General features: G+C 43.7%; 2 protein-coding genes across 6 annotated transcripts in view; one reads left to right on the top strand and one right to left on the bottom strand.

Annotated features, from left to right (window-relative positions):
- LOC310700574 (aquaporin-6-like) overlaps positions 1–21,598 on the bottom strand; it is a 273,203-nt gene that overhangs the window by 142,369 nt on the left and 109,236 nt on the right. The window lies entirely within an intron of this gene.
- The window catches only part of RACGAP1 (Rac GTPase activating protein 1), a 65,882-nt gene that overhangs the window by 19,790 nt on the left and 24,494 nt on the right, over positions 1–21,598 (top strand). Inside the window, exons 1-2 of one of the 4 annotated variants that reach the window (XM_083490074.1) lie at positions 17,102–17,188; positions 18,177–18,382. The exons of 1 other annotated variant lie outside the window; for it this stretch is intronic. The gene's annotated coding sequence lies outside the window, so the exon portion shown is untranslated. Of the gene's footprint in view, positions 1–14,829; positions 15,007–17,095; positions 17,189–18,176; positions 18,383–21,598 lie in introns of those variants that run through there. 2 more of the 4 variants (XM_083490073.1, XM_083490075.1) reach the window with 2 other exon arrangements.

Raw genomic sequence — 21,598 nt, 5'->3', positions numbered from 1 at the left:
TTTCAGGTTAAGAACTTTGCTTCAGGCTAAGAACAGAAATCGTGCTCCGGCGGCGCAGAAGCAGCAGGAGACCCCATTAGCTAAAGTGATGCTTCAGGTTAAGAACAGTTTCAGGTTAAGAATGGACTTCCGGAACGAATTAAGTACTTAACCCGAGGTACCACTGTACATATATATATATAATTAAAAATGCAGTAAAATGGCTACATACAAATTCAATAAAACAGAACACAAATCACAAAGCAATATGTAGCGTAACAACTGCTATCGTGCATACAGTGGTACCTTGGTTCTCAAACGCCTTGGTACTCAAAAACCTTGTTTCCCAAACGCCAAAAATCCGGAAGTAAGTGTTCCTGTTTTCGAACGCTTTTCGGAAGCCAAACATCCGATTCGGCTGTCGGCATTTGTTTCCGGGGCGCCTGCATCAATCAGAAGCTGCGCCTTGGTTTTTGAACATTTTAGAAGTCAAATGGACTTCCGGAACGGATTAAGTTTGGTGCTTTTGTTTTTGATATTTATTTTGCATTTTTGTGGCTTTTCTGGTTAATTTGTTTTTGTGACTGTGTGGAACCTAGTTCAGCTACTGATTGATTGTGTGACTGTGGAAATGGATAAGAGCGCCCCATCCAAACAATGACTAGAGGACAGGATCACACTTCAAAACGACCTTGACAGATTAGAGAACTGGGCCAAAACAAACAATAATATTTATTAGTTTTCCAACAAATTGAACACAACATTACAAAAAAGAAAAAAGAAAAAACATACAATAATAATAATAATAATTTATTATTTGTACCCCGCCCATCTGGCTGGGTAATAATACAATACAATACAAAAAGAAAAAGAAAAAAAACTGCAAAACACTAACATACAACTAGGAAAACAAAACAAAAACCATTTAAAACACAGTCCAATTTCAATATCTTATCTTTCTTTCACTAATTTCCACGACCTCCTCACACCTCCCTTTTTGTATTCCACTTCTATTAATTGTTTCAGCAATTCCTTTCCATCTTCCTCTGTTTTCTATCCTATAATTGTCTTAACACATTCTAACCTTATTTTTCCCTTTAATGCTCTAATAATCTATTTATACTTAATTCCTTATAACATTTCTACTAAAGCCATATAACTTCATTCCAACATCTTTCTAACATTCATTAATTTTACAGTATTTATGTAAACAGTCTTTAAACTTTTTCCAGTCTTCTTCCACCGACTCTTCTCCCTGGTCTCGGACTCTGCCAGTCATTTCCGCCAATTCCATGTAGTCCATCAACTTCATCTGCCATTCTTCCCTGGTGGGTAAATCTTGTGTCTTCCAATATTTCGCGATGAGTATTCTTGCTGCTGTTGTTGCATACATAAAAAAAGTTCTATCCTTCTTTAACACCAATTGGCCGACCATGCCCAGGAGAAGGGCCTCTGGTTTCTTAAGGAAGGTATATTTAAATACCTTTTTCATTTCATTATAAATCATCTCCCAGAATGCCTTAATCCTTGGGCACGTCCACCAAAGGTGAAAGAATCTACCTTCAGCCTCATTACATTTCCAACATTTATTATCGGGCAAATGGTAGATTTTTTGAAGCTTAACTGGTGTCATGTACCACCTATAAATCATTTTCATTAAATTTTCTCTTAAGGCATTACATGCCGTAAATTTCATACCTGTGGTCCATAACCGTTCCCAGTCAGCCATCATTATGTTATGTCCAACATCTTGTGCCCATTTAATCATAGCTGATTTCACCGTTTCTTCCTGAGTGTTCCATTTCAACAGCAAGTTATACATTCTTGACAAATTCTTAGTTTTTGGATCTAACAATTCTGTTTCCAATTTTGATTTTTCCACCTGGAAACCAACTTTTTTGTCCAAATTGTATGCCAAAACAAACAAGATGAACTTTAACAGGGAGAAATGTAAAGTATTGCACTTGGGCAAAAAAAATGAGAGGCACAAATACAAGACGGGGGACACCTGGCTTGAGAGCAGTACATGTGCAAAGGATCTAGGAGTCTTGGTTGACCACAAACTTGACATGAGCCAACAGTGTGCCGCGGCAGCTAAAAAAGCCAATGCAATTCTGGGCTGCATCAATAGGAGTATAGCATCTAGATCAAGGGAAGTAATAGTGCCACTGTATTCTGCTCTGGTCAGACCTCACCTGGAGTACTGTGTCCAGTTCTGGGCACCACAGTTCAAGAAGGACACTGACAAACTGGAACGTGTCCAGAGGAGGGCAACCAAAATGGTCAAAGGCCTGGAAACGATGCCTTATGAGGAACGGCTAAGGGAGCTGGGCATGTTTAGCCTGGAGAAGAGGAGGTTAAGGGGTGATATGATAGCCATGTTCAAATATATAAAAGGATGTCATATAGAGGAGGGAGAAAGGTTGTTTTCTGCTGCTCCAGAGAAGCGGACACGGAGCAATGGATCCAAACTACAAGAAAGAAGATTCCACCTAAACATGAGGAAGAACTTCCTGACAGTAAGAGCTGTTTGACAGTGGAATTTGCTGCCAAGGAGTGTGGTGGAGTCTCCTACTTTGGAGGTCTTTAAGCAGAGGCTTGACAACCATATGTCAGGAGTACTCTGGTGTTTCCTGCTTGGCAGGGGGTTGGACTCGATGGCCCTTGTGGTCTCTTCCAACTCTATGATTCTATGATTCTATGACTATCATCAGTGCAGGTAAGGGGGAAAAATAATTTTAATTTTTATCATCTACAATACCGTCTTATTTATTTTACAGTACAGTACATTGATTATTGCTTTCATTTTATGGATCAACGGTCTCGTTAGATAGTAAAATTCATGTTAAATTGCTGTTTTAGGGCTTGTTTTTAAAAGTCTGGTACGGATTAATCCGTTTAGCATTGCTTTCTTTGGGAAAGCGCACCTGGGTTTTGGAACGGACTTCCCGAAAGGATTAAGTTTGAGAACCAAGGTATTTGAAAACCGCACTGCAAAGGCGCTCAGCTATTCATTTGAGATAAACTGCAGTACTAAACAAAAGAAGCTTCAGAGATCTTTTTTTAAAAAAAATTAAGCCTTTTTTTTGAAACGCCTGAAGTTTGAAGAAATGCATGCTGTTATATTTTAATGAGGTATTTGCACTAGTAATGTCAAGGCTGGACGCTGCCATTAGGCTGGAGGATGCAGGATGCCTGAGGCTACAGCAATAGTGAGGTACCATTCAAGCACAGCCAGCTGTCAATTATTTAGTTTATTATTACATTCTCTACCTTGGGTGGGAGACACCATGTGGCTTTTCTGCCTTAGGCACCAACATTTCTTGGTCTGATTGTGAAGTTGTTGTTGTTTCTTTTCTTTTTCTTTTTTTTAAGAAAAGGCGGATACTGACAGCCAGTTATACTTTCCGCCCTGGAGCATGAGAGAAAAGGGGAAGTCAAGGCAGCCTGAGTTGCTAAATATGTACTTACTCCTAAAAGTGGGCTCAACCCATGACTGGGTGTGTTTGCTCAGAACTCTCTCTAAAGCAGCAGCAACAACTTTTTTACATCTCTCTTCACTCTGTGAGTCCTCAAGATCAAATCCCTTCGCAAAGCGTAGATGCTGTTACTAGAGGTTCTGAACCTGCTCAGCGCAACGATGCCAGCTCCCAGGGCTGAAATTTCACGACGAGAAAAACTCTGTAGATTTCAGGGGCTTTTAAAATACGTTTATTACTCACACAGCAGTCCAATGATAGAGAAATAGTTGCCCACTTTCTGCCCTAGGCAATCGGAAGGCGTACAGTGGTGCCCCGCAAGACGAATGCCTCGCAAGACGGAAAACTCGCTAGACGAAAGAGTTTTCCGTTTTGGAGGTGCTTCGCAAAACGAATTTCCTATGGGCTTGCTTCGCAAGACGACAATGTCTTGCGAGTTCCTGCTGGGTTTTTTTCCCCTCCCCCCCTTTTTCTAAGCCGCTAAGCTGATCCGATCAGCAGATCCTCCTTACAGAACTCCTTGCAGACCTACTAGCATAATCTGTTTATTATAATTGCTTTTCAAATAGTTCAAATATTTACTCCAGTCTTCCAAGAATCTCTGAGCCCGCAGGTTTCGAATCCTTCCTGTTAGTTTATCTAATTCTGCATAATCCATTAATTTCATTTGCCATTCTTCTTTCATCGGTAATTCTTTCTTGCTCCCATTTTTGTGCCGCATTCGTTTGTTTAATTAGGTCATTAGCTCAGCACTGTTCTCCCTAGTTGCTATCTTTCAAAACTGTGCGATCCAGGATTCTAAATCATAGGGTAGGGACACAGCCTGTACGTACAGAGCAGGCTCTCAAAATATGGGTGGTTCGGGAGGTACAGGCCCTCTAGAAATGTGTCATCAGGCATGCCTTGATCTCTTCCTTCACAGGATGATGGTGGCTTGGAGGACAACACTTGCAGGCAGCTAATAAGAAGCAGAGAAACATAGAATTCGATAGTTGGAAGGGACCCCCAAGGATCATCTAGTCCAACCCCCTGAAATGCAGGAATATGCAGCTGTCCTATATATGGGGATCGAACCTGCAACCTTGGCATTATTAGCACCACACTCAAATCAGCTGAGCTAAAGAAAGGGCTATCTTGGCCAGGGCCGGATTTAGGTTTGATGAGGCCCTAAGATACTGAAGGGAATGGGGCCCTTTATGTGTCCAGCTGTCCTTTGCCAGCAACAAATTGTCCCTGTTTTCTGTGTTGAATATATGCTATATGGTAATTTATGGACCTAATAGGTATCTAAAGCCATTTGCACATGCAGAATGTAGGCACTCTATATAGAGAAATGAGCAAACCAGTGATATTTTAGGGAGCAGGCTAGCAGGCGGGGCCCATTACTTACATCATAGGAGCCTACACAACACAAAACACTGTTGCTGTATGTAGGTTTTATTTTATTTGTTTTTTATCTTATATTTTGGAAATGTAAATCCAGTTTTTTTCTTTAAATTTTTAAAATTAATATAAGCCTGTTTCGCTTATACTGTAACTAAATGAGTCATAACACTGGTTGGTCTCTGTGAGAACGGAATGCCAGTCAAATGTACCATTAGCCTCATCCCGCAAGTTCTTAGTTTCTTTCTGTCTTAAGACCCATGTGATTGCCAGTTTTGAGTAATTATATGCAGGCCAGTATTTGTCAGTCTTACGAGATTTCATTTTTATTGGCATTGTAACTTTTCGTTAGCTTCCCTGGGAATCTGTAGAAAGGTGGAGTTAAAAGTAATAAACTTCCTTAAAAAAATAATTAAAGGTTTGAGCAAGCCCTGGGGCCTCATTTGGCAGTGGGCCTTGTCTGTCTTGTACAGTCATCTTTGTAGATTAATATTAACTTAGTTTAAGATTCCCACTGCACCCCCAGCTAGGTAACTGTGGCTTTGCACAATGTCTCACACCTAGACTGTACATTTCAGGCTGCTGCTGATGGAGGACTGACTGCTACCTCACATTTCACTGCTTGTTCAAATACATCCTGCGTCATGCTGTGACTTCTCTTCCTCCCAAGCCCTGTATGGCATGGAAATAAGCGTCTTCCTTTATGCTAACTCCTGGATGCAATCTCCATGTGGGTTGTACGTGCTAGAGCACTTCAGCACCCTCCACAATCCACAAACTGCCTCAGTGTTGTTCTGCCAACTCATAATTTAAGCGCCGGCATATATTTTAGAATCCTGCCCTCAAAGCTCACTGCTCTGTTTCTATTTTCCCGCTATGCTTCTTGTGATATCTGTAAGACACTTGCATATATGGGCTTAGTTAAAAAGTGTGAAACATATCTCAAGGCTCTGGAGAAAAATAGTGGAAAACTGCATAAAGGTGGGATTTTTTCTCTAGAAAAGGGAGCAAGGCACTGTTCTCTGACTACAGTGGTGCAATCCAAATAACATCCTGTTGCAACAGGAAGGTCACATTCATGTGGACAGCAGACGCTTGGCTATCCTAAACTTGCAACCCAAGGATTGTGGAGTACGTAGGTAAGGTGGAGCTGGGAAAATCCTTTGTTGCGAAGAATGCCTACCGTATTTTTCGCTCTATAGGACGCACCAGATGATAAGACGCACCTAGTTTGGGGGGGGGGGGGGAACAAGAAAAAAAATAATTCTGAATCCCAGAAGCCAGAACAGCAAGAGGGATCTGGGATAGCCTCTTGCTGTCCTGGCTTATGGGACAGCCGCTGAAGCCTCTCCTGGGCTGCGGGATGAAGGCTCCCCCTGCCCGGAAGAGGCTGCGCTCTGTACCTTCCCCCATCTCCGGCAAGAACTGTGTGCTCTTTAAAGGGAGCGCGGCTCTTGGGGGCTTTTCTGGGAGGTGGGGGAAGGGACAGAGTCGCGCGCTCTGTCCCTTCCCCCCACTTCCCACAAGAGCCGCATGAAGCCTCCGCAGGACAGTGGGGAACCTTCGTCTCGCTGCCCTACGGAGGCTTCGCAGGGGCTATCCAAAAGCCAGAATAGCTAGAGGGAGAGCTGCGCAGCGCTCCCTCTAGCTGGTTTAGCTTTGCACGAAGCTTCCACAAGGCACGGGGAGCCTTCATCCCTGTGTCCCAGAAGCGGAGGCTTCTGGGACAGCCCGTGAAGCCTCCGGAGGGCAGCAGGATGAAGACACCCCGCTGCCCTGTGGAGGCTTTGCGCAGCTAAGCCCGAAGCTAGAACAGCGAGCTCTCCCTGTTCTGGCTTCTGGCTTAGCCGCGCAGCCTGCATTCGCTCCATAAGACGCACACACATTTTCCCTTACTTTTTAGGAGGGAAAAAGTGCGTCTTGTAGTGCGAAACATACAGTACTTGATCCGCTCATCACCCCCCCCCCAATCTCCCTACAGTGAAAGGATGGTGGAAACTTGTTTTCCATCATTCAGTCTTCATCCTATCTTTTTACCCTGGAAGGCCTCACAAAGAGCGTAGCTGGAATATTGATGGCATGCTATCACAATACAATTCCGCCCCCCCCCCCACTCTTCAGTGATTGTACTTGGCTATAAAGATGCAATAGAGAAAAGTGGCCTTGACACCAATCTCCATCAATTGTCATCTCTGACGTCATGACATAGATGCTCTACAATGAGGGCTACAGGGCAAAAGCAGTAGTAGTGAAACTTAAAATAGAACAAGGATGTATTCAATGCTTGCTTTTTTCTATTCGGAAACAAGATGGCTTTCTGGATTTAATGCAAACCCACAGTGCTTTCTTTTATATTGCTGTTTTGTGACATGCTTAGCTGGGTGTTCTCCTTATAGCATGGTTCAAGAAACCAGAGCAATTGTTGAAATAAGCTTTAACGGTCCAATTTCTAGTAGCAATGATTAGTCTTGAACACAATGGGCAAGATAAATGGTTCCAATGCCCCGCAGCTCCAGGACCAGAGTTATTTCTAGGTTCTCATCAGCAAATTTCTCAGCGGTTTATGTTATTACATGTGCCTGATCATACACATGTGATAGGTAAGGAAGTAAAATACAATGGTACCTCGGGTTACATACGCTTCATGTTACATACGCTTCAGGTTACACACTCCGCTAACCCAGAAATAGTGCTTCAGGTTAATAACTTTGCTTCAGGATAAGAACAGAAATCGCGCTCCGGCAGCGCAGCGGCAGCAGGAGGCCCCATTAGCTAAAGTGGTGCTTCAGGTTAAGAACAGCTTCAGGTTAAGAACGGACCTCCGGAACGAATTAAGTACTTAACCCGAGGTACCACTGTACATATGCAAAGCATGAGTTGCTACTTTGGGGTGGATCAAGAATGCTTGTGTTCCTTTAATGATACTGCTGCAGAATTTGAATTTCTCATTGTTCTGTAGTCAGGGTTGTTTCAGATGGTGGTGCTATCTCACAAATGTGTCATCTGGATCTGACTTTTCTGTGCATGCAGATTAAATCTAATGTTTTCCATAGCTATACCACTGATTCTCACCCATATCTCTTTCCTTTGTGACATGTTTCAAGTGCTGTCTGTTCTAGACCCTCCCCCAGCCTCTACTACCCAATTAGCTACTGGGCCCAATTCAAAGTGTTGGTTTTGACCCATAATGCCTTAAAAGGCTCAGGACCGCAATAACTCAAGGACTGGCTCTCCCTGTATAAATCTTCCCAAACTCTGCATTCATCCTCTGAGGCCCTTCTCTGTGTGTCTCGTCCACATGAGGTCCAGAGGGTGGCAACATGAGAACGGGCCTTTTCTCTAGTGGCTCCCCATTTATGGGAGCCACTACAGGGAGGTTTACCTGGTGTATTTTTAGGCACCGAGCAAAAATGTTCCTCTTCAACCAGGCCTTGGGCTGATTAAGATTCTAAGTCTTTTAAATGTGTCTGTGGGAAGGGGGGGGGAATTGTTTTGCTGTTTTGTTTTAATTATTTACAGTACTTGTTTCTAGCCTGTATTTTATTCTTTGAAATGCCCTGAGATCTTAATGATGATGGTATATACAGGTGAAACTCAAAAAATTAGAATATCGTGGGAAAGTTCATTTATTTCAGTAATTCAACTTAAAAGGTGAAACTACGGTGGTAGGGCTCATTTCAGGAGGGGATGAGTCCGCCTATCGGGACGAGGTGGAGCGGCTCTGTGTTTGGTGTGGAGAGAACAATCTGGCTCTTAATACGGCTAAGACCAAGGAATTGGTGGTGGATTACAGGAAAAAAAAGGCGGACATTCAGCCCTTGTATATCAACGGGGAACGGGTGGAGAGGGTGGCGGAATTCAGGTTTTTGGGAGTAGCTATCGATCAGGGCATGACTTGGAGCGCACATACCACTGCTCTGGTGAAGAAGGCCCAGCAGAGAATTTATTTCCTCAGACTTTTAAAGAAGAACAATCTGAGTGAGAGACTGCTGGTGTCCTTCTACCGAGGCTCCATAGAGAGCATTCTTACATACTGTATTTGTGCTTGGTTCTCCAGTTGTACAGCTAGGGAGAGGAAGGTGCTCCAGAAGGTCATAACCACAGCCCAAAGGATTATTGGTCATCCTCTCCCATCTTTGGAAGAACTGTACGGTTCCCGTTGTCTTAGGAAAGCAAATAACATCCTGCAGGATTCATCTCACCCGGGACACGGTCTGTTTGCACTACTGCCTTCTGGCAGGAGATATAGAAACATCAAGTCAAAGACAAATAGACTGAAAAACAGTTTCTATCCAAGAGCTGTGGCCTTTTTGAATGCTGTAACTCGATAGTGTGACCTGGGAGTTTGATGGGTGTGGTGTGGGTGTGGCTGGAATGTGGTTTGTTTGGTTGTTGTTGTTGTTTTGCTTTTGTTGTTTTAAGGGATGGCATCCAATTTCGTTGCACTTTGTGCAATGTTGCACTTGTGTAATGACAATAAAGAATCTATTCTATTCTATTCTATTCTAATATATGACATAGACTCATGACATGCAAAGTGAGATATGTCAAGCCTTTATTTGTTATAATTGTGATAATCATGGCATACAGCTGATGAAAACCCCAAAATAACAATCTCAGAAAATTAGAATATTAAATTAAAACAGCAAAACAAGGATTGCAAATAGAGCAAGACTGGACCTCTAAGAAGTAGAAGCATGCACACAGTATATATCTAATAAATAATAAGTAAATAAACCTCTTCCTACTCTGAGCAGGTGCATAGGTATTTATATATATTTAACCTTAAAAAAATCCTACATAAAGTATAATAATAATAATAATAATAATGAGCAAATGTTAGCTGTCCTTAGTTATGAAGTTTCACAACAGGCCCAATGGAGACTTATGCTTTGGGGGTGGGGGCAGAGGGAGGCAACCTCCATTTCCATTTGTTTTTTAATACTAATACAGAGTTCTTTTGCAATACTGATTTTTTTTTTAGATACTGAAATTATCATACAGAGAAATGGCACAAGACCCATATAAAGTTCCAAAGTATGTACTCTGCATGCATTGAGGCTTTGAACGAGTGGCTCCTCTCACCTGAAATTGCACTGTGTGCATACAAATGACACACATGACAAACTGTTCACACCCCCCAAAAAAAGTGCTAACAAGTTTCCACTGCAGATGCATAAAGGATTATGTTCACTTAATGGATTTTCCAGGGTAAGAGAAAATCCGGATTTAATGTAAAAAGTAGAGGCTCGCATTTTGATGACGACAGCCTCCTGCAGATGGTGCAAAAACATGTGTGCAAGAGCAGCACCAATTCCATACTAAACCTCCATCTGGAAGCACCTTAATTCAGCTCAGAGGCTACGGTACAAAACCCCTGCAGGGTGCTGTTGTTCTATCACAAAATGCTCACCAATGCCATTTGCCTCTGATTCACTCCTACTAAAACCGCTTGGCCTATTGCGCTCACTAAGTTTTCCTAAGCAACCGTTATGTCTGGACTTCTACCTACAACTCAGAAAAGATATGTAATATAATATTATTGTACTACATATATAATATTATTGTAATAATTCCTATATGAGCTAAAGAATGTTTGCATAACTGACGCTGTCCTTGTAGTACCTTCGTAAGAAAAGGCCCAAGGGCTGGGTGCAAATTTCAGGCCCCTCTTTTCTTCTCAGTTGGAGTGTACTGCTTGTCAATGGCAATTTGTCACGGGGGGGGCGCGTGCCCATTATAAATCTTGGGTATATACTCATTCATAGCTGTCAACCGTCCCTTATTTGGCGGGAAACGCCCTTATCCCAGCGCCATGTCCCGCTGCTGTCCCTTATTGATGATGTCCCAAGTTTCATGCTCGCCTGGCTTGGGAGGGAAGCAGCGGCTCAGGGTCCTTCGCTGCGAGAGACAGCGCGCGCTGGTGCCGTCGTCCTGGCGCGAGGAGTTCCATCGGCCCTTCCCCGCCTGAGAGAGGGAGACTCTCGCCCACGCTGCCCGCGAGCCCGAAGGCAGCAGCGGTGGTGGCAGCTGAGGAGGCAGCCTGAGGGAGGAGGAAGAGGAGGGGATGGGGAGGGACGCAGAAGGGCGGTGCTTCAGCGGCCGCTGCCGAGCCGCAACCGCCTCATGCCGGATTGACAGCATCTGTCAATCCTACCAATGTATGTAACTCTTTGCAACAGCAAAATCCCTTATTTTGGCTGCTGGTCCCTTATTTTCAAATCTGTAAGTTGACAGCTATGTACTCATTCCATCTTTTCTCCAGTTATGCTACTACAAAGCCTTTTCCCACTCCTATTGCTTATTAAACACCAATTATTGCTGTTAACATGCCCCTTATTTATTTTTATGCACCTGGTGTTTTGTGAGCATATCTGCAATGAATGCCAGACATGTTTAACCGGAATATTTTGGGACTATACATAGGTTTGCGTGGGGTCGTGTGTGTAGTAAGGAGGTACTGTGCGCTGCAGTTTCAACTACGCAAAACGTTTCGAAATTTCAATGGATTAAGAAATGAATGAAAGCAGATGGGTAGAACAAAAGGTAAAATTAAAGCAGGCAGTTTTACAGACACTAACATTACTGAGCTCTAGGACTATGATTAGCTCATTACTGTGAGCAGTAGGGAGTGGTAAAAAGCTGTCATAACCACTCTTCTCTTGATAAGGAACCTACATCTTTCTTTATTTCTAAATCATGGAACTGTGGACTAATAAAAAGAATATCTCCTCTCAGTCTCCTTTCTTTCAGGCTAAACATACCCAGCTCCTTCAGCCACTTCTCATAAGGCTTGGTTTCCAGAACCTTCATCATCTTGGTTGCCCTCCTCTGCACACGTTCCAGAAGTACAAAAACTCTTGCAGGTGGGTGGGAACTCAAACACATCCCAATGAGGTGCTGAGTAGCCACAAAATGAGGACTCACTGTTGAGAAGATTGAAACAAAAGGGGTATTGAGAACCACCTCACTGTTTGGATAGGTCATTTTTTAAACTCACACTGAGGAGCTCTTCCTCAGTCCTGTTGCTGTGCTGCTGGCTAAGTGTGTTATCCAAACCCCGGCTTGTGAATTGTCTCTGCCAGACAAACCGTGAGCCCTAAACCCAAGAACAAACCTTGGGTACAACCACGAGCCCAGGTTCGGATGACATGCTAAGCCCAAACCATGTGTGCTTTGTTTGTATGTGCTATATTTTGCTTTTAAAAAATAATTATGGGTTGTTTTTGAAAATGAAAATCTATATATGGATAGTTTATTTTCTATTAGTTTGCACTAGAATTCCACATCCCTATAAGTTGCTCAAATTGTTAGGCAATTGGGCATCTTTTATTTTTTTATACCCCACATTGATCAACAAAATTATTATTTTCTTGTGAACCACCCTGAGATCTTTAGAGCAGGCATGTCCAACCCGTCAATTGCGATCTACCAGTCGATTGCGGGGTGTCCCTGGTTGATTAAAAGAAAAGCAAGAAGCAAAAAAAAGCTCAACTACTTTGGGTCTTCCTCCCCAGTGGCGGAGGAACCCATACTGGCACCCGGGGCGGCGCAGTCTGAACGGAATGCCGGACATGCGCAGTCTGTATGGGCTGCCGCTTGCACAGCGACTGTACAGACTGCTGTGCAAGTGGCAGCCTGTATGGATGCATGTATGGATGCCACATGAGTGGTGCCCATACAGACTGCGGGCACCCTCAGCCACTCTACAGCTGGGGGGAGGCAGGGGCCATCCTGTCACCCCTCACAGAGTGCCACCCGGGGCGGCCCGCCCCCTCCGCCTCCTTCCTACGCCACTGTTCCTCCCCAAAACTTTGGTCAATCCAATGGGTAGACCACTGCCAGGTTTTTTTTATAGTGGGAGTAGATTGCAGTCTCTTGGGAGTTGGACATGCCTGCTTTAGAGGAAGGGCAGTATATAAATATAATAATAATAATAATAATAATAATAATAATAATAATAATAATAATACAGTGGTGCCTCGCAAGACGAAATTAATTCGTTCCGCAAGTCTCTTCGTCTTGCGGTTTTTTCGTCTTGCGATGCACGGTTTCCCATAGGAATGCATTGAAAATCAATTAATGCGTTCCTAGGGAAACCGCCTTCAGACCAGGTCCGGGGACAGTCTGTCCCCGGACCTCTTCTGAAGGCTGGGGGGGGGACAAGGGCTTTTCTTCCCACCCCCAGCATTTTAAAAAACCCCGGGACAGCGGAGGACTTCTCCGCTGTCCGGGGCGATCTTAAAATGCTGGCGGGCGGCATTTTAAAATCGCCCGGGACAGCGGAGGACTTCTCTGCTGTCCGGGGCGATGTAAAAGCCCCTGGGAAGGCAGGCAGGGGGGACAAAGACTTTTGCCCCCCCTGCCTGCCTTCAAAAGCCGTCCGGAACAGCGGAGAAAGGCGCTGCCTTTCTCCGCTCTCCCGAGAAGGCAGGCAGGGGGGGCGCAAAGTCTTTCGCCCCCCGCCTGCCTTCAGAAGAGGTCCTGGACGCGCGCCTATGGCAGGAGCCTCCATAGGCGCGGGTCACCTCTCCAGCTGGGAGAGCGCGCGCGGGGCTAAAGCAGCCCCCTGCGACCCTCTCCCGGCTGGAGAGGTGACGCGCGCCTATGGAGGCTCCTGCCATAGGCGCGCGTCACCTCTCCAGCCGGGAGAGGGTCGCAGGGGGCTGCTTCTCTGCTGTCCCGGGGAGATTTTAAAATGCTGGGGGTCGGCAGCGAACGCTTCGCTCCCGCCCGCCAGCATTTTAAGATCGCCCGGGGCAGCGGAGAAGTCTCCACTGTCCCGGGAAGGCAGGCGGGGGGAGCAAAGACTTTTGCCCCCCGCCGGCCTTCAGAAGAGGTCCAGGACCTCTTCTGAAGGCCGGCTGTGGGCGAAAGTCTTTGCTTCCGACCGCCAGCAATTTAAAACAGGTCCCCGGAGATTTCCCTATGGGCTTTCGTCTTGCGAAGCAAGCCCATAGGGAAATTCGTCTTGCGAAGCGCCTCCAAAACAGAAAACCCTTTCGTCTTGCGGGTTTTCTGTCTTGCGAGGCATTCGTCTTGCGGGGTACCACTGTAATAATAATAATGGCTTAGCTCACAGCAGTGCAGCAGGAGTGCCGTGTCCACAGTAAATGTTTGGCTTACCATTACTTGTGAACCGTTTATGCAGCTTCAACATTAAACCACCCTGCCCCATTTTGATTAACATCCAGTATGATGAAGAGTTCTGGAGCTTGCTCACTATTTGGGGACATTTTAGCTGGCCCTCTAAAGGTAATGTGGATTTTGAAACACACACACACAGAGCTTTTTTTACTTAAAAAACATTTAGGGGTACTCTCATTTTCCTACTCATATTGAAATACTGCTCCTCAATGAGGCAGTTAAATTCACAAAATGTTTAGGGGTATGTGTACCCCTGCACCCCCCCAGAAAAAAGCAGTGTGTGTGTGTATATATATAATATATTGTTGCTCCACGCCCCCCCCGCGCAGTTATTAAATGCACACGAGTCCAAGCTGGGAAACCCTATTTTTCTTTTAATTTAGGAGTGGGGGGGATTGGTCGTCGTCCCTGCCTTCCTCTAACACAGTATAGAAGAGAAAACTCAGCCTTTTCAGCAATGAGGAATTTAAAAAATGTCCACTAGAAGCAAATATAAAAGCAGTGCTATGCGAACCACAAGAAAGAGATTCCTTGTCGCTTGCCTTTAATGTTAACCTCCTACCCTTTTCCCGCCTCATGGGCTTGATTTGTCCTGCATGAATGGAATAGGAACTACAGAAGGTGGGAATTGGCCTGAGGTGAGACGGCTATCACAAGAACACCGCCTACCTAATTGGGCCGCGTGGGCACTTAATAGAGGTGAGCGGGGCGGGGCCGGGAGGAAACAGCCCTTGCCCTTGAGAAAGAAGGCGCCGCGAGCGTCCCGCTCCGGGCTGATAGGCCAAACGCGCGGCGCGTCAGGGAGCGCGCGCGGTGTCGTCACGCTCAGCTTCGCGGTGCCAGTACGGCGCAGCCAATCGGGATCGGGAGAGGCGTCAGGCTGGCGCGATTCAAACTGGGAGGCGGTAGCCAACGGCCGTGCGAAGCCGTTGGGTGACTGGAGAGCGCCTGTCTCTGCGGGCTGAGGGAACAACGGTTCCGCGACGGCAAAAGGGCATTTCCTCTCACGCCGACGCCGGTAGGTAACGGGGGTGGGTGGGTCGGTGGGGGTCTCTCTGGTCCCAGGCCGTCGGGGCTCTTAGAGGACGCTTGGCGTGGAGCGAACATCTGATAGAAAAGGAGTGAAGTGGTTGGAAAGAGCAGGGCGGGCGTCCTGTAAATGAAATAGCATTATTATTATTATTATTATTATTATTATTATTATCATCTATTAATAATAAAAAATCTGCGTAGTTACGAAGATAACTAGCTATTGTGGGGCGAGAATGTGGAAGTTTCCAAATTTCTCCCTTCAAGTGTACTTGTGTCATATATTTTACTTACTCATTTATTTTATTTATTCTGCCCCCCACTCCATGAAACCTTCCCGCCGCAGAAAGTATTGCCAAAGGCTTGTTTTTGAAAAAATATATATATATTCACTTCTGAGGAACGGTGATAGGAGGCGAGGCTTGATGAAGGTTTCTAGCTTGGTGATTTCTAAAGTGCCTGAAAGCTTGCGCATCTTGATCTAAATCCCCAAAATTTATTTTATATAGTTAGGTTTTTACCTTTTTCTTCTGTACATTTTATTTTATTGGCTGGTGGCTGATGCAAATAACGTTTATTTTGATTCTTGGAAACACGAACACCCCTGTGTTATCCATCTTGAGTTCCATGATGAAACAAAGGAAAGAAATGTACGAAATAAACATTAATAAGATATTATGGGAGGAATCTGCAGGCGTTGGGAACAGATAGGGAGAAAGGGCAGAATCCATATAGGAAACAGAACACATTCAGTACCTTCAGAGTGTGGCAATGGATGAGCAAAGATCACAGGCAGGTATGTTTTAGGACCTGAAAGCAGAAAGATAGCGTGGCCAGGCCACCCATAGTTTTTTGAATATCTTATGTAGATTTTTTTTAATTTTGTTGTCCTGTATGGGACAATGACAATAAAGATTATCGTATCAAAGGTATAGATAGACAAATGAGTATTTGCTGGATACAAGAGTAAACAGGAGGTCAGTGTAAGGAGAGGCATCATGTGAATCTTGAGTAATGAGAGAGGTGGATTTGGTTCCAGAGTGAGAATGGGCATTCAAAGAGGAGATTGTTATAGCCACAGCTGGAAGTGCATGAATTAAAGTTTTTGCTGACAGTGGAGGGCCGGATTTTTGCAAAATTGTCTTTGGAGAAATGACCTTGATAGAAAGAATAGCTGAGGGCAGAGAACAAAATTTCTGATGGACCCCAGTGGAGCAGAGGAAAGCTGAGGAAGAACTTCCCTCTGTGAAAAGGTTGAGTGAGCAATAAGGTCAGGACAGAGTTGCAAGAACCAAGAGCATAAAGGTTATCGAGAAAGATCAACTATATAAAATGTAGCAGTGCACTCTAGGACAAAGAGAAGTACTGTAGAATCATTTTTATTTGGCAGCAGAATAATCACTGGCCATTTTGGTGAGGGCAGAAGTCAGATTGTATGTGTGTGTTAAAATAAGAGTAGGAAGGCTGAGTCAGCAGGAATAAGTGGTGCGCTTTCAGGAGTTCTGAGGAAAGCACAGAAGAGAAACCAGGCACTGGTTGGGGATGGCAACATGGGTCAAGGGATTCTTTACCACAAGATGTACTAATGGCTGCCAGGTTGGATGACTTTAAAAGACGATTAGATAAATTCATGAAGCATAAGGCTGTCAGTGGCTATTAGCTACACTGGCAAGGTTCTTCCTCCACTAATAGAGACATTATGGCTTGGAATACCAATTTCTAGCTGGTCCTTTGGCCTGATCCAGCTGAGCTCTCTTTTTTTGTTGTTTCTTTCTTTCCCCCCAGAAAATAGTGGCATGTTTGAATGCAGTACAGAAGGAGCCAGTGGAGAATTATAAGTTGATTAGATGGTAGAGAGGAGGGATAATGACAAGGCAGTGACAACCAGAAGTTGAAATGGGATAGGATCAAGGCTAGTCAATTTGCCAAATATGGGCTGGAATGCATCTCATTCCTGCATGATAAGAACTTCTCCTTCCCTTCCTCTTTTTGCTAAAGTCCTTGCCCTGAGGACAGCAGTCCTGCTTGCAATTATTCCTTCAATAATCTGATAACACCTGCTTCTTTTCTGTATCTTAGGAAATTCATTCTTTAAGGCCTTCTCATGCTGCTGCCTGAGCCTCCAGGGTGCAGGAATCGAGGAGCGCGGGTATCATATTGCCTTCTAATAGGTGCCTCTTGTATGATTGTGAAACTTTATGACAGTGTCCACGCTTAGACTTAAGCTTAAGTATGGTTTATAGCTAGTGTTATTAGTTTGTGCACGAGCTCCCTGATGGTGAAAGCAGCTTGAGCAATTTCTCCCCAGTCCAGGAGCAGCAAACTATGAAGTATTGGCTTAATGTTTGCATCCAAACTAGCACTTGTGGCTGTTTTTCCCACACATATCACATTTGGGAACTTAGGTGTGTTCTTTGGTTCCTGATCATGGTCAATTAAGCTGATTTGCTTATGTTGCATCTGAAACTGGCCATTATAATGTTACTGTTATGTTGCTGTTTATATGCCACCTTTCAGCCAAAAGATACCTACAAAGACAATAATGCAAATACAAACAATAAAATAGTACAAATTCAAAACATTTCAACAGTGTTAAAAAGCAAACACATCCATGTTCCTGCCCCAAAGGCAAATAACATTCCTTACAAACATGTTAAGAGCAGGCAAAAATACTTAAGCAGCATCTTTGCTTTATGGGGGTCCCAGGTGGGGTGGGGCAAGGCACTGTGTCCCCTGTAGTAATGCCTGCCATACAGCATCTCTTTGCTATATGGGTATCTATATTACTGTCTGGAATAGATCTTATTGATACTCAACTGACAACATTTGGCTACTGGCTAATGAATTAAAATAATTTATGGGCAGTTTCGTATTAAAAAAACTGATGTGGTTTACCAACTAAAATTCCGTTATTGTTATTATTAAATTGAACCACTCTTCAGCAGCGGGTTCTAGGGTGGTTTACAACCTAAAATTCAGAATACTCTCCTTCGCAATACTCTACAGTGTTCTCCCTCCCACCTGTCTCCACCCCTACCCCACCAATGGTCTTTCAGGATTCCATGGCCATTGAGCATGCTTAGCTTCCACTGGGTTATCTTAGCCCCCCCCCCCCCCCGTTTAGGGGGTGTTAAGAGATTTTCTCCCTTATTTCTGCAGAGCTCAGATTGCTGTCTGTTTATGACCAAATTCTAATTTAAACTCATTGGTCTATGTGACCTCACTGAGCTGTAGAATTTCTGAATCTGGGCATTCCTGAAGATGCCTGTGACTTGGAAGAGGTTGAAATGGAGTCAGCCACTCAACATATGGGAATTGCCTATAACTAATCCTGTACAAGACTGAGCAGCTAGCTTTGACCCACAGTAAGAAGAACACCTATGATTTGCTGCTTTTTCTTGTGCCTTATCTGTGACCTTTCTGAAAACATGGCATTTACAAAGCTTTCATGGATTTGCAGAAGAAAGATGTTCTGTTGAGTAACCTTGGCTAACACATATGTATGGTGCCTGTCAAAAATGCCTTTCCATTCTCATTTCTCTGCAAAAGTTTTTATCCCTGTTTTTTCTAAATTTGCGGTATTTAAAATAGGTTTCTTCCTTCATTGTATTAATAATTTTAAAAAGGAAATAAGACTATAGGCCCACAGTGTTTCCTATGTGGATGAAATAGTGACTATAATTGGATTGAAAATGACAGTACAGTGGTGCCTCGCAAGACGAAATTAATTCCGCGAGTTTTGTCATCTTGCGATTTTTTTCGTCTTGCGAAGCACGGTGTCGGGAAAGTTTTGGAAAAGCTTAAAAAAATCACCAAAGTCTTTAAAAACCTCAAAAAAGGCTACCAGACCGCGTTCTATGAGTTGCTCCTCGAAGTCAAGTCGCAACTGTATTAACGGTGTTAAGAAAAAGGAAACAAACTTGCAAGACGTTTCCGTGTTGCGAAGCAAGCCCATAGGGAAAATCGTCTTGCGAAGCAGCTCAAAAAACAAAAAACCCTTTCGTCTAGCGAGTTTTTTTGTCTTGCGAGGCATTCGTCTTGCGAGGTACCACTGTACTACTTTGCTGCTATCCAGTATGTATTTACTTAGGAGTTAGACCCATGAGTTCAGCAAATCTTACTTCTGAATAGACAGGTATATGATTGTGTTGTTGGTAATAATGGGTAATATTTTAACGTAAGTATTTGGGGCAGGGGAAAAGAATTGTTTTGTGCTTCCCCAAGCGCAAGTAGTAGCCTTTTGCAGAATATTCAGACATGGCACTTTCTGCAGTATCTACTTGTATTAAATTATGCAAGTAGATACTGGCAAGTTTTGATTGTTAAAGCAGCTTGCATTTACCCCAAGGCAACAGCTATGGCTGCTTGTCAGCAGGGCTTATTGCAAGAATTTTGTTTACATTCCTGCTATTTCCACACCAGTCCTCATCCAAGCTAGTAGCCATCAAATACCACAAATGCTCATTTGAGCAAACCTCCTGTAGTCATCAGTGCCCATTTAAATGAATATCTTTAGCTATTGCCTTTACTCTGGGCTTTCATACAACTAATTTCTCACTTGACACAATAATCACATTTTTGTTCCTGTTTGCATGCTGTAATACTGAAAGCTTCAGCCAGTTGTACAAATGCATTTCTCTCATTGGTCCAGATTTATAGCTGGGAGAGAGAAGGTCATATCTGGATTTTCTTGGTCTGGCGTTTTGAGTAGTTCTTTATCAGCATTATATCCACCATAGTCAGACTTACAATGATATAAGGAGTGCAGGGTTACTTCAGCCTGCAGATTTGGAGAGCCATTAATGGTGGTAATTTTGTCTGGAGTGGCAGAAATGGAAGAGGGAAAGGAATAAGGTGATAAAAAGACAACAGGCAATTTATTCCAGGGAAAAAAATGTGTCATGGGCATAGAGATTGCCAGCCTTTTTGGCCCATGATCACATACTCATGCTAGTTGTTTCTTTTTGCCCCTCTCCTGGATCAATCTCCCCTTCTGTCTTGGAAAGACCAAATAAAGGGAGTGAGGCAGAAAGCACCCATCCAAGGGATCTGGGTAAAAGTCAGTTTTCAGCAGAATTAGAATAAATATGCTTGAATTTGCATCATGTGAAGTGTAGTTTGTTAAGGGTGCTCAGAATTGTAGCTCTGAGAGGGGTAAACTAGGAGACAAGTGGCTTCTGGGACCTGAATTGTGGGTGCCAAAACAGAAGGTCTACTTGCCACTGCGGGGGGTCGGGGTCGGCAACACTTTTTATTTATTATTTTGAAAAGCATGAACTAATACGCAATTCACATGACACATTGTTAACAGAAATTGTTAATACATGTTTAATTTGGTGTTTATAATAAAAATATTGGTACCAAACTTCATTTTTCAAAACACTGTACTCCAGAGCTTTCTAAACATTTCATGTTGGTGACACCTTTTAGATATGCAACACTTTGTGACACAGTGATTCAGTTTTACTAGCAAACCGGAGGCTAAACTAACCCCTTTCCAGCCCCTTGGGGAGCATTTGTGCGACACGCCGACACATTAACATATTGCGACACACAGTTTGGAAAGCTCTGCTCTACTCTTTATTGTTAAACTCCTTAACGTATTGTCCTTCCTTAACATATACTTCAAGGCTTCTAAGTACATACATTTCTGTGATCCTTGAGTGTCAACCAGGTGCAGAAAATGGCACCCAGGCCTCTTGAGGTGCTTGCAAATGGAGAATCTTTAGGCACAAAATGTGCCTAGAGCCCTGCTAATTTCGAACCCTGGGATGTGCCCTCTCTGCTCTCTGATTCCTGTGACATCCCCCTTTCTTCAATCTACCTGGTCATTCCATGTTCATCCTTCCAGTCTTCCAAATCACACCCCTTTCTCCTCTTCCTTCTTAGTCACTCAGTTTTCTGTTCAGCTACTTAGCTGCTAAGCTGAGTCTCAAAAGCACAAAGAACTGAAACGAAATGAGAAGGAACGCTGCTTCTCCAACTTGCATCAATTCTATGTATTTTTCGAGGGTTGGGGTGTGGGGAAGATAGCCACCCTTCCACCTCTTGCTGAACTGTGCAGCAAGCAAGGTTGGAATTACTTGGGTTTTGCCCTCAAGGTGACACCAGAATTAAGTTCTTGAGACACCTTAAAACCCCCATCTAATCCTTGGGCAGATCTTACAATTTATTTCCTAATGGTGAGGTATATAGAAGGGTAATGTATAGGCATCAACTGTAAGTCTGAGAGTTTTTCTTATTGCATAGCACTAGCTACGTGGTATGTGATTAGAAACTTGGAAGCATTCATCTATAATGGAAAAAAATAATTGGCATTTTGTTTGAGTGGGGCAGAGAGGCAACATTCTTTCAAAAACCTGTTCTTCCTGCAGAGATGAAAACAGGGCTATTTCTACTTTCCTTTTTGTGCTTTCCGTAATTTATATTTCAGCTGCTGGCATAAATTGCTAAGATACCAATATTTAGACTCTTGATAAAATAGTTGGCATTCCTGTATGCAGCCTACTAGAGAGGCTAGCCTTTTCTGATGGTTCAAGAGGCTGAAGTGGAATCTGTTACATGTGATTTTGAATAACAGA

The sequence above is a fragment of the Podarcis liolepis genome (assembly GCF_965112155.1).
Source record: "Podarcis liolepis genome assembly, chromosome: 2".
NCBI lineage: Eukaryota > Metazoa > Chordata > Lepidosauria > Squamata > Lacertidae > Podarcis > Podarcis liolepis.
This window is presented reverse-complemented; position numbering and strand designations above follow the sequence as displayed.